The sequence below is a fragment of the Uranotaenia lowii genome, chromosome 1, assembly GCF_029784155.1.
Source record: "Uranotaenia lowii strain MFRU-FL chromosome 1, ASM2978415v1, whole genome shotgun sequence".
Classification (NCBI taxonomy): domain Eukaryota; kingdom Metazoa; phylum Arthropoda; class Insecta; order Diptera; family Culicidae; genus Uranotaenia; species Uranotaenia lowii.
Genome location: NC_073691.1, coordinates 116,708,282 through 116,725,342, shown reverse-complemented (window position 1 = coordinate 116,725,342; position 17,061 = coordinate 116,708,282). Strand labels below are relative to the sequence as shown.

The window sequence follows — 17,061 nt, the reverse complement described above, 5'->3', positions numbered from 1 at the left end:
GATGATGTAGTGATGATTCATGATTGGGCTGAGATTTTCATTCAATTTGTTATAGTGGGTGGTATAAAACAGTGATGTGAATGGCCAGAGGATTCGATTTGCATGTGTGGAATGTGGAGACGATTATTTCAGAGTTGGCATGGCTGGAAAAGGAATTTCCGGTGGAAGTGGAAGGCTCAAGGGATTGATTATTTGTGAAAAATGTGTGTGATTGAAACATAGATGTTGCAGGTGTTTTCAGAGGAAGATTTGATCCGTGCCAATGCAGCGGCATTGATTGCTCGCAGTGTGCTTCATTAAACAAAGAAGCGGTGGTTTGCACGACTGGGCTGTTCGATAAATTTTTTGGGCCATTGATATAGTGAAAGTGTTTTGTTTTGGTTATATCAGTGCTCCTTAATGAAGATGGTTGGAAAACGGGCTCAAGAAGCGCGATGTACAGTTTGGCAGATCATTTCCTGGAAGAAGGCAATCTCCATCAAAGCAGGCGTTGCATTTCATCATTCGGTGAGGAAATTCCAATTTATTTTTTCTCTCTGTTCTCTAATTTTGGTTTTGATGTATGGATGGTGGTAAGGTAAACTATACGGGAAGTCTCTCGTATCGTTTACTCTGCTCTCTCGGCCGATACGAAGCGTTTGTTTCGAATTTGAATCCCCACGAGCTAAGCGTTTGCTGCAGCATTAGGCTGATGTCATGCTGAAGCAACTAGCAACGCTACCTACAACGCAACGTTCACACGACTAACCAGCTCTCATTTGATCTCCATGGAAATCGCGCAGACCTGTCATACTGGTCGCTTTGTATAGCGCGACCAATCTGATGCCAATGTGTTTTGTAGCGCGACTAGTAGGAAATCCAATAGGAATATTGTTTTTTCTCGATTTGAACCAGTGATTCCGGGTTTTAAGCACAATAGTACGAAGATCTGTCCGAACTTGTGATAATAAACTAAAAAATATCTTAATCGGCGAGAAAATTTTCATGAATTCTTAGTTCCGGCAAAAAACAAGGAATTTTGTCTGTTCAATTTTCGGCATTCTTGCAATCCGGGTCGTGATTTGATGAGTTTTTGATAGCTCCCGAAAGAAAGGAGACGATTCAAAGCATTATCAGATGTAGAGAAGTGATGATTTGTATGGAATTTCAAAGTGACAGGTCGCGCCAGCATGACATACCAATGCGTTGCAACGCAATCTTATTGGAACGTTGCGTTGTGTTGCGTTGCTAGTTGCTTCAGCATGACATCAGCCTTATTCTCCAGGTTTGACTAACTGGAAATATTTTAAGGTACCCCGCATAAATGAGGATTGTAATCAAACGATTTTTCAAACAGTCAACCGACGATTTGATTAAGCGTAGAAAGACGTTTAGCAAACGATTATTGAAATCGTAAAAAACATTGCTTGAATCGTTAATTCCGAATTGATTGTATTTTGAATATGTCGTTAGGTTATGTAACTGTTAGAAACTATTAAAACAGATATATGGGAAAACTTTTCCACTAACTGTTACTATAATGTTTAAAAACTGCTCCTGGGAAACGTATTGAGATACCCAAACTTTTCTCGTTACAGTTATTCTCGAAGCGAATTCAAAAATAAACTATCAGTAGCGGTTCTGTAACAATTTCACCTTACTTAATTCCGACGTTTTGTGGACGATTTCAGAAACCGTTCTTGAATAGAGCACGCACACATATAAAAAATATTTTCAGTATTGAGGAATTTTCGGATATTATACTTTTATTCACAAAACACAATTTGTAGATTTTAAAAATATTTTGGACATAGTGTTCATATTTTAACATTCCGTTTAATCAACCGTACTTAATTTTCCCCCATGCATGAAATTTTTGGCGATGATTCGATAGCGGCTAGCGTCCATAACCTGAAAAATGAGAAAAAAATACAGATTTAATTTTACAGGTCTGTCCGGTGAACATTGATTTCACATATATTGCATGCAAAACATAACTATCAATAAAATTCATGACTTACCTAACAACCTAACCTTCCGGTGCTCCCACGACATCCGTGGGTTGGAAATAACCTTGGACTCTGGATTTTGTTTTGCTGCCTTGATGAGCTGTTGGCGTTCCGAGAAAATAAAAAACAATGTTCGATTACTGAAACATTTCGTTTGTATGTTTCAATGCTCAGTTTAAACATAGTTAAGAAACTTAAGTTTTAGGTGAAAAAAAGTTAGAGAGAATTTATGTTACCTTTTTTCGATTATTCGATGGATTCATCGTTCCGAGACTTATTTCCTCCTGGGGCGACACATCCGATGGCAACTTTTATTGAAACAGAGGCGGTCGCCAAAAAAACTGGAGCGACGAATACAGGAGCACCGTGCAGGGGTTCTGAAACGAAATCCGGCCAACAGGTAGATTCCCGACCGGACCTTTCCGACATTCCCGACGCGTCAAAAACTGTGTGCTACGACGAAAAATTTCTTCTTCTTTTTTTTCTTCTTGGATAAACAAATCAGAAGTGCTGCCAGATGTGCATATTTTTAGACTACGAAAAATGTTTTTCTACAAACTGAGTTTTATTTATCTGCAAGTGAAAAATGAGTGCTATAGGTGCTATATGAACCGATGTGTTGAACTGTTTGAGGAAAAATTCTTAAGAAACACTTGACATACATGGCACCTTTATATGTTGGTAATCCACCATGGGTGCACGGATTCACCGCAGTTTCTGCCAAAGTATGTGCTCACATGCATTCTTTAGATTATTATGTTCGACAAATCTCCAATGCAGCGTGCCTCATACCCGGACCCCATGGCTTCGTATGAACTGTTATGGAGTGAATGTATTGTGTTGATGTAGGTATATTTTGGAAGAACGAATCAATCAGGTGGGCTAGTTTACTTACAGGTATTCCGGCATCCGTGTATATACCTGGCCAGCTGGCAACTGATGGAACATTCCTATTATATAGAATGAAACACATCTTACCTGTCGGCAACTTATGAGAATCGAACACAAAAGTTTTTCTTGCCGATACCGGGAATCGAACCCAGTACGCCTGGCATACCAATACCAGACTCGCGCCAGCCTATCCACTAGACCACATCGGCGCTTGACATACATGGCACCTTTATAAACTTAAATGTTGCACGTCATCGAATTAATATTCGGATTTTTGTATGGAGGCTGCAGATTCGTTAATGTTATATGTTCACTTATGATTTCACTTATTATGAAAATTGTTGAATCCCATAAATTTACTGATATCAAAGCATATTTTCAAAAATGTGTTGTATTTTTTATTTGCTGAACTAACTGGCATCTATGCCTCGCGCCTTGCCATTTTTTGACATTAGATTTGAATGGTATAGGTAACGGTTCGAGATGATTTATACGCTTATAGAAAAACTGAAGTAAATCGTTTACACCGTTCCTTTACCGTTTCTGATACCATTAATTTTTCACATGAACGTTCATGTTCCGTTCTTATCGTTGTCGAAGTAAAGTTTCACATTATACCTACGTTAACACACACGATCACTATTTCTGGAGCAGTTTATATATCGTGCTGACTGTTTGAGATACAGTTTTTTAGTATGCGGGACCTTTTCACGTCACATTCGAACAGCGGTAAAACAGTTGAAAGAATATATATGTCGTAGTATGACATCAGAGTACGGGAAGCTACAAAAAATGTATTTTTCTAGGATCTACGATTTTACACAAATAACACACGACGTATTACAGGACACGACACTTAACGTTTTTTCAACAACCCGACCACCCTTCGACGAATACTATTGGATAGTATGAACATGTATTAGTGTTTTTCCTTCATCTAGTCAGTCGGACATCGTCCTGTAGATGGGCAACATCGAGCCCGAAACCGGTCGACAAAAAAGGTAAATTTAATTCCTTTTTCCGTTAGTAAAAAGTGTGTTATTTTTTCATTATTGGGTAATTTTTTCTCGTTTTATTGAATTGTGGAGTAAAGTTTAAGGATATATTTTTGTTATATTTCGCGGTGTAATTATCAGTTGTATTTTTACAGCAATTCATTTCAAAACTTTAAATTTAAAATAGATAATTATCTTTGTTGTATGCTTAATTTTTCGCATTTTACAGGTTCCTCGATTCAAAAATCAGTATTTCATAATGAAAACATCAGTTTTATATTTATTTCGTTCATTTATTTGAGGTTAGAGTATTCCAAGTTACCAATTCCATTCCATTTCAGCTGCCAGATATTGTCATTGAAGTTGAAATCCGAAGTTTACGCGCTGGTGATCGGCAACCTTGCCAACTAGCGACGTTGTGAAATATCATTACTGGCAACGCTTTTGTAAATTAATAACCAGCGTGCCTATACAGCTACGGGTGGTTGCATATTGAGCAACAGTAGGCAAGGAGTACCAAAAGTTTCTCATTGGTGGGGGGTGGAGACGGAGCGCTTTTTGACAGCGATTTGTTCGCCTACCATGCCTATGATTACGATTGCCTGTTACAAGATGGACGATTCCGTGTATTCGCGCAGAGTAAACTTGAATTTTGGAACGAATTAAATCTGACTTTGATTCAAAACATTAATTTTTTTGAATCCAGCTCCTGTTTTCTTTGAATCAATGAATTATATAGTTTTGATTGAAAAGAATAATTTTTGAAAGAAAGAATAAATTTTTTGAATTGAATAACTTTGGACTTTGATTTCAAACAAATTCTTTAATTCAAAAGAAATTTCTTGAATTGCATATTTCTTTAGAAACAAAGTAAATTTTCTTTCAACCGAAGAAAAATGTTTTAAACTGAAAAGAATAATTTTTTGAAACAAAAACTTCAAACTTAGAAGATATTTTGCATTGACTTGCAAGAAGAACAGAAAACCGAAAAATCGAATAAAGTTCGGCCGCTCGTTTTAAAAATCAAACCAGTGTGAATTGGAGTAAGCTATAAATAAGGAGGATTCAGGATGCAAAATGATAAGTGTAAGTTAATAAATACTGAATATTAAAGTGAATTCAAGATTTTCTATAACGCTTGTATAGTTACAGAACCACGGCCGATGGATAGATTTCCAAGTCTCTCGAACATGGAGAAAGCTGCGCAAAGTAACACCTCCCCAAATCCCGCGGTCGTATTTTTTCGGCCCAATCTTCAACGGCAATCACCAGTCGGACCAGCCAGCAGCTGGAGTGGCTTTCGGAAGTTTATTGACCGGCCCACGGAGAATGCGAAACTTTGTCAACGATATCAAGGACCCTACTCGGTTATAGTGAACCAGTGTTTTATGTGTTTGTGAATAAAAAAGAATTTAAGAACTAAAATTGTATCTTTTTATTATTCAAACTCCTAATAGGAACTTCGAAACAACAGGGTAAAAATCTTCCAATTGGAATAAATGGAAAATGGTTCAATGAATAAATGCTTTTAAATCTATATCTAAATTACCTTTGAGCAAAGATAATAACTTTAAATCAAATGAAACTGGTTTTTGTATCAAAGCATTAATATTTTGAATCTAAGATTTTTCAAAAGAAAAAATCTTTGAAACAGAGGAAAATGCATTTGAACCAATGGATTTTTTATTTATACCAAAACCAAAGGAAAAAATTCTTTGTTTTTGCGGCACTTTCCTTTGAAATAAAAAATCTTTGGTATAAGAACACACCCGAAGTTGTACACGTCCTGATAATAACTTGTCGCCAGTGTTCCGAATATCACTCATTTTCAATGAATGTTTCTGATTGCACTTCGCAACTGAACGTACAACGGTCGGGTTTCGTTATTGATTGCTACTGGACCTACCCGATCATCGATCGTTCAATTCATCGCTAAAATACAGATCACCTCGCACGATGCTTGCTGTCAAAACAGTGCAGCACCATCATCAAATTGGAATCTCACCAATGCGCAATGCATATGGCGAATCTTGTTGGTCTTCGATCAGGAGTGAATGGATCAGGCAGTGAGTGAGTGATACATGAAGCCGATCATTAGCGTATTTTGTTTGATTTGATATATAGCAAATAAATAAATTTATTTGTTGTTATAACGTTTTTTAACATCAGTATGATCAAAATCAAATTGAAGTTGTGTTTGTGAGGGAAAGATGTTCACTTTCGCAATGTTTTTCAAATTTTACAAGTTCTCTTATTAAACTGTCGTCCGTCACGTTAAAACTACTGAGAATTTATGGTGTCCCGCACAACTGTTTGATTTTTCTCGTCCTGCAAAAAATAATTTTGAATTTCATATAATTTAGGCAGATACTGAGTGAGCTACATTCAGAATGGATCAGTTTGTATCTCACTCATCTCCGATATGCGATGTTTGCTAACCCGATGATTCTGAATGATGCGACTCGGTTTGCATAGCTGATAGGAGCGCTGATCGAGATTGCATACCAGCCAGGCGAAGCAGTTGCGAGAGGCGCTATCCCATTATACAATCTGAATGTTTCCAACAGGAAACGCATCCTGAGTGTTTGTTGTGATTGATTTTCGGAAGACTGCTTGTCGCCAGTGAGTGTCGCCAGTAAATGTCGCCAGCGCTCATTGACGATAACTCCGGTTTGGGGATTCAGCGACAATATTCCATGCTCACATCAAGTGTGAGGATTAAAAACTAATGTAATGGTATGCAATTTCCAGCAGCTGATAAATTAAATTGCTTTGTGTTTCTACCGTTTACTATTTTTTTTTCTGATCACAGAGTATGCCACAGAGTATACGGAAAAAATACGAAGGCAAAATAGCTGATCTACAGAAACCCAAATGTAATATTTTATATTCCAATTTATAATTGTAGTGAGTATAGTGTTGGTAAGTATCGTAATTTCCTTATTCATTAACAGCATTTAATGTATCAATATTCCATATATACTTTCCCAAATGACATAAATTCATATTTAGGTCTTTCCATATTCAAAATATTATATGAAGCGTTTGGTAGGGATCTCCACGCTTTATTCCGCCCCTGTATCCTGTATCTTTCGCGGTTTTCATCACATGGTTGGCCTGGCCGTAGTAATATCTGCAATGCATAGGAATATGTAACAGGTAATACGCTGAAAAGAAAAATGAAAGACGCAAGTCTTCCATTTTCCAGGATGCCTACATGTTTTGGCCATGTTGATGTAAGAAGAAGAAGAAGAAGAAGACAAAGGTGGGACATTTCGATGCCTTATTTTGCGACAGACATGTAGTAACTCTGACTTGTTAGGTGATATTTTGAATCCCGATGCCGTTGCCTTTTCTATTACAGATGTAACGGACATCTGTAGTTGGTTGCGAACTGTTTCAGGACTACGACCAGAAGCAATTAGAATGAAGTCATCTGCGTACCCAAAATAGCGTATGCCGCGGGGAATACTGTCGTACAATGGCTCCATAGATATCAGGAACAGAGTGACTGAAAGCACCGAACCTTGTGACACTCCGTTATCTTGTGTTTTCAGGTTTGAAAGATGACCACCTACGGCCCCTCTGAAAGGTTCTATTCGTGAAAAAGTCTGTTATAAACCTAACCATACGGCCACCGATTTTCCATCGGTACAGATTATCGAGAATTGGGCCGCGCTGAACCGTGTCGTAGGCTTTGGAAAGGTCCAGAGTAGCCACGTCACTGTGCAGACCATTTTTGAAAGGTTCTCGGTTCGATTCCTCAAGTGTTAAGTGCGTATCTACTCCACGCCCTCTTCGGAATCCGAATTGTTGAGTTGACAGAAGTATACGTTTCTCAAGAAGCTCGATAAGTCTCCGGTTCAACATCCGTTCCATCACTTTTCCAATGCAGCTTAGTAGCGAAATGGGCCTCTGGTTGCCCAGCACTTCGGATTTTTTCCCCGCTTTCGGGATAGCTATGGTAACAGCTTGTTTCCAGATCTCAGGGATACAATCTGACGTCCAAATTTTGTTGAATGCGCCAAGCAGCTGCGTTTTAGCAGCGAACGGTAACTTCCTTATCATGTTCGAAGTAATGTCGTCTCAGGACCTGTAGATTTTCCTTTATCACGATCGATGGCCCACATTAGTTCCGCCAAAGAAAATTCTTCGTCCAGTGATGTGTCAGTGGGGATTTGGAAGTGTGTTTGCAGGGGGATTTGAGGACCAATCACCTAGTGCATTTGCTACATCGAGCGGTTCATTGATGTAACCTGTCGGCAATTTTAATGTTATTGGTTCGTTGGTGCGTTTACCTGCAAACGCGTTGTATTGTCTCCAAATAAACGGGGTGGGAGCAAGTGGGTTAATGGATTTCAGGAAATTTGCCCAAGATTCCTTTTTTGCCTGAATCACGGCAAGACTTGCTTTAGCTCTAGCAGTTTTGAAGTTACTAAGCGCTTCGCCCCGACGAGGATGAGTAGAAGGCATTTTTCGTAGTTTGCGTCGAGCCGTTCGTCGAATTTTTATCACTGCCGCTATCTCTTCGCTCCACCATGGAACCGCCTTTTTGTGCATTTGTCCATTTGTGCGTGGTATGAACTGAGAAGCCGCATGGTGAATTGCTCGCGAAATTTCGGTAATATTTGGAGATGTATTTCTTGAGCGAGTGTTCTCCAATACTTGTTCGTATAAAGACCAGTTTGCTCTATCTTCTAACCAGCGGGGTTTTGTTTTGTAGGGTGTCGTGCTGTTGTATGTAGAAATAACTGCAGGAAAGTGGTCGCTACTGTATCAGTCATCCTCTACTTGCCAATGTAGATCTTTTGCGATTTCTAAAGACACCAAAGCTAAATCAATTGCAGATGTATGCCCAGATGCAGAAAGAAATGTTTGCTGTGTGTTGTTGAGTATGATGAAATTGTGTGTTGCTACAGTCTCTTCTACAGCAAAACCTGCAGAGTTATGGTTATTATTGCCCCATATGGGGCTGTGGGCATTGAAATCTCCCACCAAGATTAGTGGTTTTGGTAGGCTATGTATAAGGGAATCGAGTTCTGCTATCACAGTGTTTTGGTTCTCTCCTGGGCGAATGTAAATGGAGACCTTTATGGGAACATGGATAGTAGCAGCTGTGGTGGGGTATCTGCATTGGGTGGAAACGGCAGTATACGGGATATCCTCTCTGATTCCCAGAGCGGCACTGTTTGTGTGGGGGTAGTCTCCATGGTGAGCTAATCAGTTGTATTTCCTTCGCAAGTGGGTTAAATCTGCTGATCTCGAACTTGGAGAGCTACAGCTACTGGGTTGATATCGTTTAGAAGTAGTTGTAAATCCGTTTGTTTTGCCCATGCTCCGCAGATGGTCCACTGCAGTACCAGAGCCGATGATCTGGGAGACAAAGGTGATCTCGTGGAGGAGGTACTTGAGAGATCGCTGGTATTTATTGTGGTGTTCAACGATAAGTTTTCGGGTATATCGAATGGTTGGTACGTCTGGGTGGTAAAGTTGGTTGGTGTTCGATGATTAATGGTGGTTGTATTCATAGCATTTGTTGTGGCCGTAGTCCAGTTAATATGCGCCGTCAGTTGTTCTTCGCTAGTGTTCTCCGGCATCGTCAGAGCACAAAGGTTGAGAAGTATCCATAATTAGGCAATCTTCATTAGATTGCTCTTCTACATCGTCTGAACCGACCGACGGGGAAAGGAATGTGAGTTCAGAATTGCCAATGGTGTAAACGTTTCTCTTCATTCTCGTGGATGGTGTTGATTTTTTAAGCGGAGTTGTGTGCAAAATTACCCTGCTCTTACATTTTGGAGTTTTGTTTTTTGGGGTATTACGTGTTGTTCGGCTAGGTGTCGGTGAGATAGTGGTTCGACTTTCAAGGCTAGCTAGTGTGAGTTTCATTGCTTCAAACTCGGCGCTCAAAGCTTGAAAGTGTTGCAGTTGTTCTCTGAGTTGTTGATTTTCAGCTCTTAAGCGTGAAATTTCGTCGTTGTTACGGATATCATCAAGTCGCTGTTGTATTTTACTAGCATTAGCGTAGGTAGACGGTCTGTTTTCGGCTGAGACCATTCTTCGCGCTTCGCCTAATGATATCAGTTTTTCTGCTGCTACTTGGCACACTCGATTCTCAAATTCATATATTGGACATTTCTTGCTGCCGGGGGGGGGGGGGGGGGGGGAGGGGGGGGGGGGTGATCCCCTTTGCAGTTCAGACAGTATGACGGGCAGTTGCATTCTTCTTCTTCGTGGGCATTGGAGCAGTTCCGGCACAGTTGGGGCTTTTCGCACTTGTTTTTCGTGTGTCCATACGTGTAGCAACGATAGCACAGCATGGGTTGATCATAATATGTTCGTGTTTTGACTCTGAGTAGTCCGAAGTAAATATACTAGGGGATTACTGTGCTAGAAAGTGTCAACACTAGTGTAGCAGTGTTGACTCTCTTTCCCGAAACGGTTCTTTGGATACGTCTCACACTAATGATACCTTGTGGTTTCAGCTCCTCGCTCAATAATTCGTCATAAAAGTTGATTACGTCGTGACATGTGACGACACATCGATTGAAGTTCAGGCGATGGTATGAGATTGTTATTTCTGTATCGTTGAAAAGTTTTTTCATTACAAGTAGTTTTTCAGCTTGCTTAGCGTCACGTACCTACTTTGATGATGTAACTGGTACCATTATTGATAGATTTAGCATCTTCGACCTTACCAATGAGTTGTTCAACAGACTTCCCTATTATAAATGGATTTTTAGGGAGTTCTTGGTCTTTACACGTAGTTAGCATCAATACGATTAATTGGCCTTTTTGTTGGTTGCGGTCCATCCATACTGGTAGCAAAGGAGCCGCAGATCCATTAGGATGGTTCGAGTTTGGTTTCAAGCTGTTCGTCAGTTCGTATGTTGATGTTTGACTGGCTATGTCTGGGGGGACCGAAGGAGGCCCTGTAGACGCCATTGTCACATTTAGTTGTTTTACCCTAACGCTAGCTCAAAGCGTTTACTGGACACTGCGAAGACAACTTAAAGGTACCACAGTGCCAGGTGTCCTTTGCCCTAGAGCGACGACAATTGACCGAAGGACACGAAGGTACCAATCAATGTCGAAAAATCGAAGAAGGAAAAGATATGATTTGATTTGAGAATCGGTTTGTTTGTCTGCGTCTTTTGATAGATGGAGCTGCTCGAAGAGATGATGTCTTAGATCTTGACCTTGAACAAAGTCCCGCCAAATCTGAGCGAGCAATCGCCTATGCGGTTTGATGGGAAAATTTTTTTCCCACTATAAAGATGCCCAAAGTTCAATTGAACTGAATTATTCGGAAATATTCGTAAAAATCAAAAGGCAGCCCGAGTGGTAGAACGTAGTGTGTCTACTTTGACTACTCGATTAGAACTATTTTAACATTTCTTACACACACTTGCTGAGCGCGTACAGATGAGACGGGACAATCAACCTCAAAACTTCTCAGTACCCAAAACAGGCAGTCGGTAGACAAACGTGGTCGGTTTTTAGGTAAATGTTCTTAAAATTTAAAGTGTTTGTGAAACGCCAAACGAATACTACTAGCGGCAAATAGGACTATTAATTGCGCTGAGGTTGAAAAATAACCATTTTCCTACTTTTCCACTCAAATGTCTGGTACTTGAAAAATAACCATATTTAAACTTCTCCCCAAAAAGGTATTTTATGGATTCTCCAAGAGAAGTCATAGTATAACAAAATGCGGAAAAAGGTCAAATATGGTGATTTTTGAACCATAAATGGTTATTTAAATACGAGCGTGTACACTCAACTGAGCCGAAAAGTTTTTGGTCACGCACAAGTAGGCAGGCAACAGGTGTCTTGGGTTTGAAAATTTGAAAAAATCGGGTGTGTACCCGAAATATGCTCCCCCACTTCTTATCCTGCCAAATCCCACTTTCTGAGAATTATTTTTTTCCCGCTACAGCTCCTACAATTCGGCCACTAACTGTCAAGGATTGATTTGCTGTTGCGGTGACGACAGCGTTTCGCCGTGTGTGAATATGAACAGATGGATGGAGCAATACGATACGACCAGCCAGCCAGCCAGCGTATATAATTTTTTTATTTCTCAAACTTTACTCTCATCGCTGCTGTTGGGTTGAAATTGTCGATTGAATGAAATGCTTTGGAGTGGTAAAGCTCTCGAATCAATTCGAATCGAATCAACTGGACCAGGCACATTGAGGCAACCAAGCCACGACCCCGTCCATCAGTCTCGGATCTGCATTCGGTTCGTGCAGGTGTGCTTTTCAGAACCAGTCTCCTTGATAGACTAGCTAGCATAGCTTAAGGCCCCCTCGAGTTGGTGGTTTAATCCCCATGAAGTTTACTTACTTTTTCTACTTAAATTTGGCTTGAAGTTGGTGTTTATGGTGTTCTTTTGAAAACTGTTGATCCTAGCATTTCTAAATCTCCGCGAAAGGTTCGCTTTTGCTGTTTGCTCTGTCCAGTGGCTTTCTAGAAGAGATCTTTTGCCAAGAAGTTGGGACGATAGTTAGTTTTGCAATAGTGCTCACTTCAACCTCTAACGGTGGCGCGCAAATACCACACGGTTTGGATTATTGCAACGTACCACAAGTGTGCTCTCATGTGGTGTATGTCGTGAAAAATGCCGCTCGTCAACCGTCTTGCGCTTATGGTTTTGCCTTTTGGAAAAGCCTGAGAATATAAATAAAAAATATATTTATAAAAAAAGCTTCAGAGTGCAAAGAAGTAGAATAGAGCAATAAAGCTGGATAGTTTTGTACCGTGATCGGTTTGCGCAGTTACAACTCTCTCAGTGATCGACACCGAAATCAGCGACTTTTAGTTCGTCATAGTGAAACTGCACGAAACAAAACGGCTAAACTCGTGAAGTCTCGGAAAGTAATAGTGAAACATTCATTGAAAGGTGCGCACGAGAACTGTCCAAGCGAATCAGTGTGTACCAAAAGTTCGGAAAAGAAGAAGAAATACCAGAAGCAAACGAAGAATAAGAGGTGAAGGTAAATTCAAAGTGTGTAGATTGTACAGCACGGCATATCATATTTTGGAACACACCCCATCTTACTGCCAGTAGTGGTTGGTCAGCAAAGATTTAACCTTAACCGCACGGCGAGATAAATTGCTCAACAATTGTTCGAATCGTGAAGAAATTGGTGCTGCTTTAGAGTGTGGCTAGTGTGTGGACCAAGAGTGCGATTAGCCAATAGTGCGACGAGTTCAAGTTGACTTCTGCTGAGCGGTTTTTTTTAATTCAAAGTTGTTTCGCTCCTTTCAGACCTTCTCGCGTACAAACGAGTGACACCCTGTAAGGGGACAACAACAACGACGCTCATTGAGGTCCGACAAACGCTTGTTCATCTCGTTGCAACATTTGATGACTTGCATGCTTAATTCAAATCTCAGAAATCTGCAATAGAAACAGAGAAAAAAAACCCCACACTGAACAAGCGCATCGTCTTCGCTGTTTGCTTTTGATTTGCAGTGCCATCGATTTTGCATAACCATCGCTGGAGACCGTTACAAAAAAAAGTAAGTCCCATTACATTTACCATGGATATTTTCGCTAGCTCAACAGGTTTTTGATATTTTTATACGGCGAACCGAAGGTCATTTTAAAGTAGTTTTGCTCGATTCTCAGTAACAAAAACAAAGCACAGCGAGACAGTTTCGTGTGTGCTTTAATTTTGTTCAACTACAAACAAAGAGATCAAATCATCAATCAGTTTTTATCGGGTTCTCACTCGGTATCGTAGGTTTTAACTCCACGAGAATTTTTTTAGCGATTTTTATTGAAAATGTCGCGATAATTCGTAATTCTCATTGCTTCTGCTCGGTATTGTACTAGTCTGTTCATTTCCCGGCAATTTTTGCGTTCCCAGGAATCGGGAAATATGACGATCCTTTTCTCGGAAAATATGGGAATGACGATTCTAACACTCGTCTGCATAAGAAGTAGAAGCATTGAAAAACATTTAAAACTTTTTTAATGCCTCACAAATTAGCTAGACTTCAGGTTATTCATCAAATCCCGTAAATTTTCAGATAATTATCCTTTTGTTTCAAAATATGTAATTTCTTTGCCGAATATTTCTACTGACATAGTTTGGGAACGGAAGTTCTAAATGATGAGTGAGCAAAATAAAACATTCAGATTCTATTCGTGTGTTTCTTTATTGGAATTGATTGATTTTATAGATTCTTTGTCGCTTTTCACTTTCACACTAAGTTTTCGAACGCAAAAACATTTTTTATCAAATTCGATGCATTAACCAGTCACAAGTAAAAAAAATAGTCTAAGCCATATATCTCGGGTGAGCTTTTATTACGTCGTATGAAAGCACTTTTTATTGGCTTCGGGAATTTCCGGGATATTGAAGCATTTTCCAGGATTTATTTTTTTTAAATTCCCGAGAGTTTCCGGGAGCACTATAACCACTGACCATACTGACTGGACACTCGATTTCGTTTTCTGGATAAGTTTTCCAGAAAAAAAAACAAAAAAAAAATCATTTTTCCAACAGTACGCAATGTTGATTCCAGAGTGCGCATGGATCGATTTGAAGAAATGCTACCCCAGTTAGGAAATGCCACCCAACTTTAAAAATAAAACACGCAATTTCTACGATAAAATCGGGCTAAACAGGACCATTTTTCCTACAGGGCATTTTTTGTCAAATTTTTCAGGTTCGCCACCTGCCGTCGGTATTGCGAACCTGCAAAATCTGACAACAAAAAATTAGACAGAAAATGGTTGAATTTTTGTTCTAAGAGTCAAGTCAGTGTGGTCAGTGCTATAACTATACATATAAATAGAAAAAAGTACTTTCACATTCAATAACCCGTTTGCTTCTTAATGCTTTTTGGTATCATCAGGAGAGCTGTTTGTTTGCGAGCCTTGGAAAAAAAATATTTTAAGATTTTGAAACTACATTTTTACTAACAGAAAAAAAATTCAAATACAAACTTGATACTCAATTAATAGGTTTTCAAACGAAGAAAACAGTTTTTTAAAATTAAAACCATAGACTGAGTTATTGATGATAATGTGGAAAAACTTATTGTTGGTCAAAGTTACCCCGGTGATCAAAGTTAACTCGTTTTACGGTACACAGTAGGGTAACGGACCTATTTTGGACAGCTCTGGGAAATGGCTATGCTATTTTCTGAAGTAGAAAAGTATATGTTACAATTTTTGACTGCTTTATCCGTTCATTACGAAGATCAAAGATTTTTATATCGAAACATATCGTCGTTTGTTTCAATGTAACAAGATTTAAGCCTAAAAACTTGTTTTTTCGATCATTACTCTGGTGGTATTTTGGACCACCAGGTTTCTATTTTGGACCACCTTCTGTTTTGAAACATTAGCTATAAATGAACATTTATTTTGTAAAAATTGTCCTACTACTAACTGAGATATTTTAACTGTTACTAAACTAAACTCGTTACATATTTGTCGATCTATTCAACCCTGAATGGTTATAACTTTTAAACCAAACTGTCAATAATTTTCCATGAAGCATCAAATATAATAACTTGATAAACAAAATAGTGCATGTCCAGTTTCTTCATGTTTTTATGCTTCCTTAAGCTGTAGCTTTTGACAACTGCTTATCAAACAGTTGCCATTAATGTGGATTGTTAGGTTATGTGGTTTAAAGCATAGTGAATAAAAAGTAAGTTAAAACAATGATTGGCTTGGTTTTATGCCGATTGAAGTGAACCCCGTCTAAAGGCGGGTTTAGGTTTAAGCGAGTTAATTAAATAAAATAATGCCAAAATTTCAAATTTTATTTATAACTAGCTGATCAGGTGTGCTTTGCTACATCTTCAAAAAAATTATTGAAATTTTTGGTACCCAGTTATTTAACTTTTCATTCATTTGCACAATATTCTTATTTCAATTTAAAAATCATTAAAATGTTTTTTTCAAAATAACATTGCACCTTTTTTTTATTTTGAAATTTTATTTTTTTAAACCGTTTTTGATCCTTTTTATGTCTCTGGATTGTATGAGTAACCCTCTTCCCACTTTTTATCGTTCCACTGAATAGTGGGAGGGGTGCTAAAGATCCGAAGCAACTTTTCTTGTACTCGAATACCCTCTCATGCCAAATTTGGTTTCGTTAACTTTATAATTTTTTTTATTTTGTTTTTATTTTATTTTTTTTTATTTTTTTTTTATTATAGAGACTTTTAGCCTCGGGCTGGTTCGTCTCTTACTTTATAAGTTGTCGAGTTATGCCGTGAAATAAGTATCGGAGATCCTCTTCCTACCTATCTCCTTAATGGTAGGAAGGGATCAAGATCAAACGAGTATTCAAATTCACTCCCATGCCAAACTCTGTTCGATTTGCTCGATTGTATGATTGTTCCCATGTCTAATTTGGTTCCATTCGTTAGATTAGTTCTTGGTTTATGCATAACAATCGTAGGTGAGCTCCCGTCTTCCCTAACTGTATCCCCAATTGAAGGAGAAAGAAGTCTCAAATAAGCAAATAACCATTTAACGTATCCAAATGCTTTCCCATGCCAAAGTTGTTTCCATTTGCTCGAATAGTTCTCGAGTTATGCAAAAATTTCTAGTTCCTGTCACGTATCTGGAAGGCGGCACTAGTACCAAATTTTCACAGAAACATTCTTTGTGTTCAAATACCCTCCCATGCCAAATTTCGTTCCATTTGGGTTACTACCCGAGTGATGTAAATAAATGTATGGGACTACCCTTGTCCATTAAGATTTTCGCACTTGACAAACGGAGGGTTCTCAAAATATCATAGATATGTACATTTCTCGTAATCGTATACCTTGTCCCACCAAATTTGGTTCCATTTGCTTGATTATTTTCCCAGTAATGCTGGAAACAATAGAGGAGCCCCCTCCCTACTTTCCTCCTTCTACCTCCTCACTGGAAGGAGCGAAGGGTACCAAATATTCATAGAAATATTTATCGTACCCAAATACCCTTCCAAGCCAAATTTGTTTCGTTTGCTCGAATAGTTTTCAAGTTTTGCAATTAAAAAGGTGTTAAAGGCCCCCCTCCTTCCTGTATCTCTTCTGGAAGGAGAAAGGAGTCTGAAATGATCATAGAACCATTTCTCGTATTCCACTACTCCCCATGCCAAATTTGGTTCCATTAGCATGATTAGTTCTTCAATAATGTAAAAAACTGTAAGGTAGGCCTCCTC

General features: G+C 38.9%; 1 protein-coding gene and 1 long non-coding RNA gene across 5 annotated transcripts in view; one reads left to right on the top strand and one right to left on the bottom strand.

Moving 5' to 3' along the window:
* Positions 1–1,784: 1,784 nt before the first annotated feature.
* On the bottom strand, positions 1,785–2,452 carry LOC129739284 (uncharacterized). Its single transcript, XR_008735799.1, has 3 exons — positions 2,225–2,452; positions 2,001–2,088; positions 1,785–1,890 (listed from the first exon to the last, which is right to left on the bottom strand). It is a non-coding gene; the product is annotated as an uncharacterized LOC129739284 (long non-coding RNA).
* A 9,642-nt stretch (positions 2,453–12,094) lies between these two features.
* LOC129739273 (ABC transporter G family member 20) overlaps positions 12,095–17,061 on the top strand; it is a 132,739-nt gene continuing 127,772 nt past the window's right edge. The window contains exons 1-2 of one of the 4 annotated variants that reach the window (XM_055730696.1): positions 12,095–12,867; positions 13,149–13,402. The gene's annotated coding sequence lies outside the window, so the exon portion shown is untranslated. Of the gene's footprint in view, positions 13,403–17,061 lie in introns of all 4 variants that reach the window. The other 3 variants (XM_055730695.1, XM_055730698.1, XM_055730694.1) reach the window with 3 other exon arrangements.